The sequence below is a fragment of the Arvicola amphibius genome, chromosome 3 (genome assembly GCF_903992535.2).
Source record: "Arvicola amphibius chromosome 3, mArvAmp1.2, whole genome shotgun sequence".
Classification (NCBI taxonomy): domain Eukaryota; kingdom Metazoa; phylum Chordata; class Mammalia; order Rodentia; family Cricetidae; genus Arvicola; species Arvicola amphibius.
The window spans coordinates 183,344,724-183,355,355 of record NC_052049.1 but is presented as its reverse complement, the minus strand read 5'-3'; the positions used below and the strand labels follow the sequence as shown (position 1 = coordinate 183,355,355).

The 10,632-nt window shown below is 45.1% G+C and overlaps 1 long non-coding RNA gene across 1 annotated transcript; it reads right to left on the bottom strand.

The window, feature by feature from the left end:
• Positions 1–232: 232 nt before the first annotated feature.
• On the bottom strand, positions 233–5,250 carry LOC119810498. Its single transcript, XR_005284761.1, has 2 exons — positions 5,207–5,250; positions 233–497 (listed from the first exon to the last, which is right to left on the bottom strand). It is a non-coding gene; the product is annotated as an uncharacterized LOC119810498 (long non-coding RNA).
• Positions 5,251–10,632: the final 5,382 nt, after the last annotated feature.

Below are 10,632 nucleotides of genomic sequence, written 5' to 3'. Positions count from 1 at the left end.
CAAAAAGCCAAAATGAGTTCATCTTTGCAAACAGAATTATAGTGACCCCTCTCCTCCAATAATGTTGTGGTTTGTTCCCTCAGAGAACTATAAAAGCTACTTTGAGGTATTATTTCAAAACCTCACAATAGCAGCAAAAGCAGGAGATAATCACCACAGACCCTTTCCTGAAGGAACGTCAGTCTAGTTATTAAATTCTCAGAAAGAGTAAACAAGAATGGGACGAAGAAGACTCAGGGAATGTGGTTTGTCTGTATTTTGGAAGCACATGGAGGACCCCGTGGGAAACCCTGTGGAGCACACAGGGCGTGGTTGAGTCCTTACTGGAGACTTAGGATCCAGAGACAAGGAGCATCTGTTTCCTGGGTAAAAAGGATCAGGCACCAGCTTCCACAGAGAGGCAGCCTTTTATGAGGACGTAGCATCCAGAGGTCACACATTGCTACTGATGACAGCTCTGCTGAGGGGAGAACACCTCACAAAGGATTTCATCAGTACTGAAAAGAAAACAGACATAAGGACAGCATTTGGTTTGATTATCACCTCATCTTCTGAACTGCTGACATAACGTTTGGTGCCAAGTGATGTGTTTAACACCCAGTAGAACAAAGAGAGGCAGATCTACTACAGAATCGCTCCCCGTGTATGTCCTGGACAGATGGCCCAGTGGTGGCAGCAATCCTCCTTTAAGCTTTCTGCCTTGAGCACCAAGAGATTTAGGTCCCCTGAGATACTGTTCCATTTGTCTCAAGATTTGGATAGGCAGAGGTGCAGTAATTTAGAGTTGTTGCAAGTTACAGGAATCTGAACATGAGCCACAAACTTGACTTTTGAGGATCTGACTCCTTCACTCTATGCCTGTCAGCCTCTGCTGAGTAACAAGTCACCCCAGACCTTAGGCTGAAACAAGAAGCATCCGTTATGTGAGACATGTAGTTGTGGGTTGTCTGGCCCTCTCTGGAATCACTGCATCTTTGGGTTGGATGTGCACTCTGATGTTGGTATAGTCTGTTATCCTGGGACAGGGGATACAGGCAAGCATATCATTCTCATGGCAAAGACAGAGATGTACAAAAGAATAAGCAGAACCATTCGTGTTTTCCAAATCCTATGCACAGATTTACCTACCATCGTTTCTGTCCCCTTCAGTTTGGCCTAAATCTCACACTGCACAAAGATGCAGCCAATAATTTGAATATACTGTACACACACACGCGCGCACACACACACACACACACACACACACCCTTTATGCTGGTATTGAGTTGAGGTCTTATATTACTACCTTATGATTCTTATCAGAAAGCTTATTATCTTTCAATTCCCTTTATCCTGTGAGGACATGCTGTGTTGTACACTACTCAGCCTTCTTAATTTTGTTGCAGCAGTGCAAACAAATTATGATGGTGCCAGAGAAGTGGGGGTTGCCATGAAGATGCAGTAGAGATGGTGCCAGAGCGGTGGGGGTTGCCATGACAAATTTCTCTTTGGAAACAGGTCCTGGGTAGAGCCTGGCACAGCTGCACTGCTCAGCAATAGACCTTGTGATCACAGTAAAGTCCAAGGCTACTTTATAAAAACCTTGCCTACTTCTGCTTGTTCTGCATTACACATGCTAGAAAAATCCTAAACTATTAAGATCTAAGTGGGAAGAGGGGTTATGGGTGAGCTGTGGGAAGTCACGTCATCCTTAGAGATTTTCTAAGTGCATGTGACCAGAATGCTGGACTGTAGTGTGGGGGGAAACAGCCATTCTGATGTGTTCATGGTCCATAGCAAGGGGCTTCTTAGGGAGTCTGGAGGAAAGGCTGGCTTTCTTATGAAGGGGGAAAGAACTTGGTTGAATTATGTCAACATCTTAGTATTTTATGGAAACGGAATTGAAAGGCACCAAATAAGGGTATTTGGCAGAGGAAGTTTCCAAGTATGCAGAGTACCGCATTGCTCCTCTGAAAACGAGAAGAAAAATAAGCAAATTAAAGGTGGACTCTGTAATTAAAGAGGAAGGGTAGCTAAAAGATTTGTAAATGGTTCAGCCTGGAAGATTATGGTAAATGAAAGCATGTGCTTGGAGAGAGCAGTCAAGCTGCTGTTGGTTTCATAAGGTTTACGTGGGTGGGAGGAGCCAAAGAGTAGTCACCAAGACAATGGAAGAATGGTCCTGAAGCATCCCCTGCTAGCACAGGCTCAGGTACCAGGGCTAGGGGGAAGCTGTATCAAAACAGAAGACCTGAGCATCTGTAGGACGCTGGCATTTTCTGTCCTGCACTGCCCCAAGTCTCTGTTCCTCACAATCTGGTGTTGTGATCCATGGTCAGCCCAGCCTTGACTCAATAACAACCTCTGTCTCCCTAGCGCTGCAATTAAAGGTGTGAGCCACAACTGCCTGGCCTCTATGGCTAACCAGCAGCTTAGCTCTGTAGTCTGGACTTCAGGCAAGCTTTATTTGTGAGGTCACAAACAAAATATCACCACATATGATTAAAAACATGTTATTTTATATATTGAAAACATTTTACAAATTAATTAACACTATAATAGAATTTTAAAATAGAAGGTTGTACAAAAAATGGAAAATTTTCAGATTTCAGGTTATAAAACCCCTCCTTCCAAAAATATTTTTTTAAATCACTCTTTTTAAATGGGCCAATATAAAAAATGCATTTATTGACCAGTGGTTTCTCATTCCCAGCTTATGAATGATCAGCAGAAAGAGAAAGAAGGCCCAACCTCCACGGTCACTGCCTGGGAGAAGAACACATATGGGATTCTTTTGGCTGCAGAACTGGCTCTTTCTGCTTTAGTGTCCAGAATGTTAAATTCTTATCCATAGTAAGAAAAACAAGACAAAACGGACAAACAGGAGCCATGGCAGAGTTGTGAGTAGGAAAGTCTTAGCCTTACATCCTCTTTCGTGACTTCTGTGCCCTGGGCCTACCCTCTATTCCCTCTCTAAATGCTATACTATACTTACACTTACAATTGTTTACATACAAATGTGTTTACATTGTAAGCCAAGAGCCGCCTTATGAGAATGAGCATGTGGTTTTCATTTTATCCATTTTACATGAATATTACATTTCCAGGCCCACCCATTTCTTACAAATTTCATTTTTCCCTTAAACTGAATAATTTGATCTCTATAGATTTTGTAATCACCACTTGTCTTTACCTGACCTATTTTTTCTAACTGTCCTTATAATTTTATGTAAGCCGATTCCCTTCACATGCTAACCCCACTTGTTTCTTGGTTATTGTCTAGACTCAGTGTATTGGTGTATGTGACTTTCAGTTCTCCTGCCCATCTCTTGCTGAGCCTGGCTCTGATTGCTCATGTGAAGAAGGGCTTTCACTAAAAGCATTAGCCAAAGAAATAGTTCAAGGAAACAGGCTTAATCAACATGGCAGTTGGATATGTAATAGCGGAAGAGGAGGAGGAACCAGATGAGGCTTGGCTATATTTTTGCAACATCAGGCAATTACTGGATCGGCTGCAGTAAATGGCCAAGGTTATGGCACCCATAAAGTTTAATTTGCATTTGGAATATTCCGACATGTTCACTGAGAATGTAAAGCAGGTTCTGCCAGTTTGAGAGCAGCTGAGCAACAGTGCATCTCGGAATCTTGTTGGTTCACACAGAGGCACAAGGACAATGACTTACTGGTGTGTGGCAGGCCTCAGCTCTCGCCTCTCTGGGCAGGGTGTACAGAGCATCAAAGCAGATGGTCTTCCTGGGCTACCCTTGGAGGAGACAGAGCCACCAGATGGTCCGATGTGGACTGTGACTGGGCTACGCTGTGGCTGCTCAAGTTATCTGGGTCATTCTGGGGACTGATGTCGATGGCCAGAAGACTGATTAGATAGCCACAGTTGGAGCCTTTGGTATGAGGCTCAAAGTGACTTATGGGGTGGGGCCAACTACATTCTATTCAAGCACAGTGGTGTGAGCTGAGCTGGTCTTGTACAGAAACTGGAATTAGATGAGAAGCTCATTGTCAGAGAACCACAGCACACAGACAGTCGCATTTCCAGATCAATGCCCAGCAATCATAGAACGAGGGGCAGCAGCAGCTCCAGGGCACCCACATGCCCTTCCCCACTTCCCTCTCAGGAGCTCATAGGTGCAGAAGGGAGGGAGCTGGGGCTTGAGTCTTTTAGATCAGCTGTGTGTTGACCATTGATTTCTCTACTCGTTTCTGAGTAGCTCACACATCTGGGTTTCCAGCACACCCACCTGAAAGCCAGCTTGGCGACACCCTGTTCTCATCACTTAGGCCTTCCACGTGTCTGCTGCTCCATGTCTGCTCACCAGCGTGGCAGTCATCAGACTTACGTCCGTATTTAATGAATCAGGTAGAATTTTAGGATCTCAGAAGAGATCAAAAAAATAGAGAAAGAACAAGAGAACTGGCAAGAGTGTCGTGGCATTCTGTTTCCTTCCAAGGAAATGCCGAGGTGACCCTACATCATCCCTTGGTGCAGTGAGGTTTGTACTTGCTGGAGCTCCAGAGCCTCAGGGTTGCTTCTTTGCTTAACCTGGTATGATGATTTGTGGGTAGAGAGGGCATAGTCAGGTGTGTGTGCATGTGTGCCTATGCACACGTGCATGTGCTGGAGCCTGAACCTCTAAATCATCAGCCTCATAGTGCCAGAGTGGGACTGTTTGGAGCCATTTCTTTCATCACTGAGGGCAGGAACTGGAGGCTCTGGGCCATCCAAGCAGAGCTCTTCCACCTTGTTTAACAGGCAGATGAGCAAGTGCAATTTCACCTCACATCTCTCATACGTGGATTGACATAACAGCTTTTAGAATAAGGATTTTAGCAAGAAATCTTTGTTTGGATACCCTGTATAATAAGGCAAAACACACACAAGTAAACAAACTCATTAAACTTCATAAATGAGTGTATAGACCATATTAAGCAATTTCAAATTATTACAATATAAATAACTCACAGAAAAGAATAACGTAAGAAGAAAACTAAAATCATCTATAAATACAGTAAGGCTTTGGTATATTCACGTCTAGGAGTTCCTCTCTCTCTCTCTCTCTCTCTCTCTCTCTGTGTGTGTGTGTGTGTGTGTGAGAGAGAGAGAGAGAGAGAGAGAGAGAGAGAGAGAGAGAGAGAGAGTGAGAGAGTGGGGGGAGAGATCCCTAAGATAAGATAATGAGCAGAGGAAGGAGGAAAGAAGACAAATGCTGACCTGTTGCGGGAGCTCCTTCTGCTCCTTCAGCCAATAGCCGCTGAGATACCAGCCCATTGGGGCATGGTCTCTCTTTTTAAAAATGCGGCCACTTCCCTCCGCTCGCTCTCTGGCTTCCGGCTCCGCTTCTGACGACTAGGCTCCCTTCCTGATTGCGCAGAGGGCTGTTGTCTGGGACGGTGATCTGTAAGTTTTTTACCCTTTAAATAAATAACCATTCTATTAATCATAATTCCAAACTGGTATGGGATTGTTTGTGATTTACGCCATCACTGACCCTGGTTTTAAAGGTCTCGTCTTTGGTGCCTTGGCTCTGTTGTCTTTGGGCCTCTGACCAGGAAGCATTTCTTGGCAGGGAATATGTGGAGGAGGAAGCTGCTCACCTCATGGCAGCTGGTAGACAGAGAGGGGGAGGGAAAGGGGTGCCAGCACCCCCAGTAATGGTATCCCCAGTTACCAACTTTGTTTTACTGTGTCCCACTTCCTAAACATCCCAGCATCTCCCAGTAGTTGTAATACTGTCCAAGCCTTCAACAAACTGAATCAGTATGTACAGGACTTTTTGAGAAGCTCTTTAAAAAGTGGGTCATTGATGTAAGCATTCATGCATGCGCACGCACGCATGTGCATGCACGCATAGGGATTCTCTTCTATTTGTATCATTTTCTAGGGCTTCCTTAAAATCCCACAAACCGTGAGGCTTGTCCACTAGAACTTGGCTTTCTTACAGTAGTGAAGCCTGAAAGTCCAGGATCAAGGAGTGGGCAGGTTCCTCTGTCTTTGGCTGTCAGATCTTCCTGCATCCTCATTTGGGTTTCTCTCTGCACACATTTCTGTGTGTCCCTCCACTTAGAAGAATACACTCATCCTGAGTTAGACCCTCCCCTTCATCACCTTGCTCGAGTCCGTCACTTTATTCATGTGCTATATTAGATGTTGGGGCTTGCTATGGCTTCCAGGAGTGTCCATCACAGGCTCGTACATGTGAATACTCCATCCCCAGCTGGTCATGTTGTTTTGGGAGGTTCTGGAATTTTTAATGAACAAGGCCCAACTGGTGAGCTCCCCTGTGAGTAGACCACACTGCACAGTGCACACACACACAGCCCCAGGTCCTGCCATCCTGTCCTGGCTGCCACCTTTTCTTGGCCATGATATACTGCATCTTTCTTCCCCAGTGTTGCTTCTTGTCAGGCATTTGATTGTCAGCAAGGAAGGTAGATAGTGCAGGCTGGGTCTTGAGTTTGGGAGAGACACTGTTCAGTCCACTTAATAGCACACAGCGATTTCCCTATATGCTTAGTTAGACTTAAAATCAATCTGGATGACAGACAGAATTTCTCTATTATTTTAATTATTTAAAATAGGAAAGAAGTTTTATGCTCATTAATATCATTGTGTGAACATCTACTGATAAAAAACAATGTGTGACTATCATTTAAATTTGTTGTGCTTTGACTAAGGCATTGAAATGGGATTTACTTATTTGAGATTATATCGTGTGTGTGTGTGTGTGTGTGTGTGTGTGTGTGTGTGTGTGTAGGTCAGATGACAATATGCAGGAGTTGATTTCCTCCTTCTATTGTGTGGGTTCTGGGGATTGAACTCAGTCATCAGGCTTGGCAGCAAGTGCCTTGACCCACTGAACCATCTTTCAATCCCAGAATAACTAAATGCGCATTACAAAGATAAAAACCATTGGAGAGAGAGCAGGGGTGAGAGACAGTGGCCCTTTTAGTTGGATTGCCCCAGGTTCCCCCATAACCTGTATATGAACCGTTAGGGGCCCTGGGACTTCAAATTCTGATTACCAGTCAGCAGTAGTTCTCAGAGCACCAACAAATGAGTGGATCCTGACCATCCAGCTGGCTACTCCTAATTGTTGTCAGGCCTGTAACTGTCTTGGGCCTTCCAACACCCTTCCTGTGAATCCATAGCCTCTCACAGGTATATAAGGTCTCTTTTAGCTTGCTCTACGTTACTATAACAGAATACCTTAGGTGAGAGTTTACAAAGAAAGATGTCTGTTGTGGCTCATGGTTCTGAAGGCTAGGAAATCCAAGATGCCAGCACTGGTATTTTCTTGGCCTCTGTGAAGAATTAGGACCTCATGTTGCTTCAACTATACCTGAAAGCAGACAAGCAAATGGGCACACAAAACAGAGATGTAAGTGAGGAGCTTGTCTTAGTTAGTGAAGGAACTGGTATCTGCTCGGGACCCCCAAGACCAAGTTCCCAGCACAAAGGAGATTTATTTGCCCCAGAGGGACAGAGGGCAGGAAGCAAGAGACAAAGACAGGGGATAGAGGAAGGGAACAAGGGAGAAGGGACTGAGGTATTTATCCCAGAGGCGGAACAAAGGACTGCCTTTGCTTTGACAGGAGACGAACATGGCCCATACATAAATGGCAGTTTAAAAAGATAAAAGGGGGAAGCCTGTATTAGAATGATGTGTTTAATTTTAATTGGACAGGTTAATTAGGACAACCAAAAGGGTGGCTCTTTTGATAGCTGGACCTTGGTAGTCAGCCTCAGGAGGAGGAAGTGGCCAAATAAGGGAATAGACCTTGGTGGCTAGCTTTAGGAATGTAATCTAATGGTTTTTAGCAAGGAAGAGAAAATGAGGGAAGGGCAGGGTCTGCCAGAACCATGTTTGCCATGCCCAGGTCGGCTAGAGCCTCTTTAGTTAGGAAATCTATCACTGCAGTGAAACACCGTGACCAGAAAAGCATGTTGAGGAGGAAAGGATTTATTTCCAAACTGCTGTTCTTCACTGAAGGAAGTCAGGACAGGGATTCAAACAGGGCAGGAACCTGGATACAGAGGCTGATGCTGAAGCAATGGAGGGGCTTTTGCTTATTGGCTTGCTCCCCGTGACTTGTTTATCCTCCTTTCTTATAGAATCCAGAACTACCAGCCCAGAGATGTCACCATCCACAGTGGGTTGGGCCCTCCCACATCAATCAATAGTTAAGAAAATGCCCTATACACTTGCCTATAGCTCAATATTATGGAGGCATTTTTTTTTAATTGAGGTTCCCACCTCTCATCTGACTTTAGCTTGTGTCAAGTTGACATAAACTTAGCCAGCACAGAGCCAAACTCCCACGACACCGAGCTTGTTCCTATGATACCGGCATTAAGTTACTCATGAGCACACTCCTTGCCCCATGACCTTATCTCCTCCACTGGGCCTCACCTCCCAAATGAAGAGTAAAGTTTCTAACATGTGAACATTCAGGGCCACACTCAAACCTTGGGCTACGTGTACAAGCACTGTGTAGGTGAAATAAAGTAAAGAATAGGGAGAGGAGGAAATGAAAGGAGAATTAACAAAGGAGTAAATGGAATCAGTGAAGTTCAGAAAGGAGGCTAAGAAAAGGAGACAGATGGTGATGAGCGCTGTGGGGGAGGAGCAGAGCCTGGTATTGAAAGACGTCTGACTGTCCAAAAAAGAAAAATGCATAAAATAAATGTTGGGAGAGGAATAAAAATAAAAACAAAAGCTTTTAAGCGAGAAGATAGAGTGGGAATCCTGTTAACTTTTAGTAAAAGAAAAAAAGTGAAGTTGAAAAGTGTATAATATATGAAGATGTGCAGTCTCTGCCTCAAAAATGGAGTCTGCCAGGCAGAGGCAGGGCTGGGGGCAGTTGAGCTGGAGGACTCTTCTGCCATTTAGGCTGCTGCTGAGTCTTGACTGGACAAGTGCCAGGTTCTGCAGAGCTGTCCTTGTGTACCAAGAGCCTCTACTGGCCACAGTTAGCTTTGCAGTCTGTGAGCCAGCGCAGGTTTGCCCATACTCCCAAGACTCCAAAATTCATACCGTATGAAGTGATTAATTTCATAGACAGGTCACACGGAATGTGCCTGGAGTGGAGGAGAGGAGCAGATCCAGTGTTGAGAGCTGTACGCAGGGGCTAATGGTCACAAACCCTCTAAACACTTAACACCCTGCTTGAGGAATGAGGCTGTGGAAATCTAACACCCTATGGGTGGGGTGCTTCAGAGTTCCCAGTGCAACCAGAGAATCTTTCATCAGAGACGGCTGTGGAGATTGTGCCACCCACTGATATCAGGCTTGAGTAATGAACCCCTTGCCACCAAGGTTGAGCTAAGTCCAGGATACCTTTGTTGTCTGAGCTGAGCATCCTGCCACCTGAACTTTGCAATGTGTTGATTAAGGCTCCCTTGCTCTTGACCACTGTCCTGCAGCTGTCCCCCAGACTGACTCACCCTCAGGATCTTTAACTGTGAGCCCACAGGATAGCTCTGCCTTAAACAATAGGTTCTCTCTCATGGTGGTACCATTGGGAGTGATGAAATAAACCTCCTCCCTACTACTGACCCATTCCACTGGTGAAGTCATTGTCTTTCCAAAATCATCAAGTGGATTCATTGCTAGAGAGAACTGTGGGTTTGTTCTGTAGGTTGGGCTGTCTGTATCTCTTCACCAGGGCATCTGCTTTACCTTTTGGATGTGGCTTCAGATTCCTCTCCCTCCAGTTGGAAGCCATGACTGAAATTCGGTACAACTCACACCTTTTTGCTGTGTTGGCTTTCTGCTCTTCCAGATTTTCATCTGGCCTGTCTCCAGCTCTGTGCTTTCCGACACCCTTCTAATCTCTCTGCAGCCCCCACCCCAAGAATGGAGTCTATTCTCCGTGGTCCTGAATTGTCTCATCACACCATCTCACTCTGGAAGCCTTCAGCCTTCGTCTCTTTCTTTATTTCAAGTAGAATTTGTTCACAGAAACATTTGCATGCAGGGTTATTTTACTATGTGGGTAAAGAAGGGGATTTTTATGTCATGAATTGACAATAACTGAGCAGAAGGGCCAGCTCTCGGGGCTCTAATCTCTCCTGTGCTGCATACCCTGGCATTAGCACTTGTTATTTACCCAGAGCACAAACAGAGCCTACCTCAGGGTCTACTGCCTTTCTCTGCTTTCTACATCCCTGCAAGTCTCTTCCTGTTTTGCTTCTGTTTGGAGTAGGGTTTTGTTTGTTTGTTTTGCTTTTCATTGTTTTATTTGAGGCAGGGTCTCAAACTCAAATAGTTCAGTCTGGCCTCAACTTGACACAGCTGGAGATGGCCTTTAAATTCCTGGTCTTCCTCCCTCTATCTGATGAGAGCCCTGGAATTGCAGGTGGTCACACAAGTCTCTTTTAATGGTCCAAGATGGTGCTAAGCATGCCACAGTGAGCGGGAATTTTATCATCAGAATGACAGCGCTGGTGCCTGGATTCAGGGCCCTGCAGTGGTAACATGAAACCTGTTCTCAGAAGCCTCCTCTTGGCTTCACCAGCTCACCATGGGGGTCTTCCAGGAAGGAAACTCTCTTCTGAGAAGGAACTCAAGTGCTGGCTGCTTAGAAGATGGTTTTGTTCCTCTGCACAAATGGCTTACCCTGACCTTCCACTCAGAG